This window comes from Grampus griseus (genome assembly GCF_964374135.1).
Source record: "Grampus griseus genome assembly, chromosome: 1".
Taxonomy (NCBI): Eukaryota; Metazoa; Chordata; class Mammalia; order Artiodactyla; family Delphinidae; genus Grampus; species Grampus griseus.
Window position 1 is genome coordinate 76,201,756 of NC_139017.1, and position 2,288 is coordinate 76,204,043.

Sequence of the window (2,288 nt, forward strand, 5' to 3'; positions counted from 1 at the left end):
TTCAGCAGTTTCTGTTACTTCCTTGTAGAGTAATAACAGATTGATGGTGCAATTCCACCTCTAATTGAAATGATTTTTATTATTCTGAAAGGAGTGACTAGGAGTGGCTAGTGATGAGAAACCCTGAGATGGCAGAGGTTAGAGTACGTTCTGATTTCTGGTTCATTTAAATCTGCAGACAAATCTAGTCCTAGCCCTAGCCCTTATTTGGGGGTTGGCTTTTCTATGGACCTCCACATAGTAATTCCAGAGCTCAGGCTCCTGGAAGTTCATAAAATCAATGTAAATTGAACAGAAAGTAGGATTGAAAAGATTCTTTTCCACTTCAATCTTTGTCTGCATCTATCTTTCATTCTCAGCAGCTCTTTTGCTCTCTACTGGCCGTTGTCGTTTTTTTTTTTTTACCAAGGTGTCAGTCTCTAGCTCTGCTGCCACGGTGACTGTGACCTTTACTCTCACCTCTGCCTCCTTTTCTTACCTGTTCAAGAATTTAGTGCCTCCGCCCTTTTTCAACTCTGTGACCAGAAAACTAAGTCAAAGTTGATGGAAAAGTTTTTCTGGAGCTTGTTTTGCAGGGACTGGAGGGATAGACCAAGGACAAGAGCAGGCCAGAGGGCAGGACAAAGAGATGGAGAGACCATGGAGCACAAAAGCCTGGTTGTTTGTGTATACAGCCTGGCTACTGGTACGTGATATGAGAAGGGGATGGAGAGGGTAGATAACTTACACCCAAGGTCTGATAGAGATTTGATCCTTGAAGGGCCAGAACATATGCACCTCCTCCTGATACCCTAATACCTCAAATCCAGCACTGGCCAACAGAACTTTCTGTAATGATGGAAACGTTCTATATTTGCCCTAATACGGTAGCCACTATCCACATGTGACTAGTGAGCTCTAAAATGTGGCTACTCTTCCTGATGAACTGAATTTTTATTTCTGTTTATTTTAAATGTAGTTAGCTCCCTGTGACTAGTGACTATCATATTGAACAGCACAGCAAAATCTGAGGGAGGAAGGAAGGAAGCAGCTATAGCTGTTCATCCAGAGGAAACGCATCCCTCCCTTAGAGCACAAAAGTCTCCACTGGACTTCCTTTTGCCTTCGATACACAACTTCTACCCTACCCCAGGACATCTGCACATAGGCTTGCTTAAGTACTCTTCCTTAGGTCCCAGCCCAGCTGTTTCTCCACTTCAGTGGGTGGATACCTTGGGTCTTCCTTTCCTTTGCTCTTCTCATATGACTTTTAATTTTTAAAGAGCTATAACCTACATGTACAGCCATTTGAGGAGATCCAGTTCTTAGTATCATTTATTCATTAGGCCCAATCTGGTATAGGAAGATCTGAGAGAAGACAGAAAGAAAACTAAAGAGAGAAAAGAGCTAGAGAAAGTAAAATTAACAAGGAAACAACAGATACTTCCACAACCAGGATCCTTGGCTACCTTGATAACTCTGAACAGACTGGAAAAACAAGGATATAACTTGGGTTGAGGCATCGGGAGGGAAAAGTATGGAGAGAAGATCTGACCAAACACCTGGTCAACAAAAAACAATCACCTAAGAGCTGAAGGTTATGAAGTGGGGTAAAAGAGTTACTTTTGCCCAGTTCTTTCAGTAGTATACAGACCCCTTCCTAGTATTTTTTCCTCGGACTATCCCTAGGTGATGGAATGCATAAGATGGATAAGGAGAATGTTTTACTGACCCTCTGATGGCCCCTGTCCCAAGCATCCTGACCTCAATAGTTCTGGAGTGGAAAGAAAGAAACTTTTGCCCCATTCTCTGTTCTGACTCTACGTTCACTTCCATTTCCAAAGCTGAAAAACTCCCTCTCAGAGATGACTGCAGAACCAGGGCTGCAGCTCCTGGCCCAATAGGTGAGTCTATAGCCTAGAAGAAGTTCAGGGATCAGTCTCCCTATACCATTAAGGAGAAATAGTATAGTGTGGTAATTAAGCACAACACCAACTGGAGCCAAACTATCTAAATTCAAATCCTACTTCCACCACTTAACTAGCTGTATGACCTTGCAACTTGTTTAATGTTCTCTGTGCTACAGTTTATCTGTAAAATGGGAAAGAGTAATAGTAACAACCTTAGAAGTGAGGATTTTAAAAATATATGTGGGGAAGGGAGGCGCCATGGCGGTGGCGGGAGCACATGTGGCGGCTTCGGGGCCCGCGTGGCGGCTGGCGGGGCTGCGGGAAGAAGACGCTCCCCGCCCGCGCCCCAACCTGTGAAAAGGGGTCATGCACCCTCCTCCCGTCACCGTGCCTTCATTT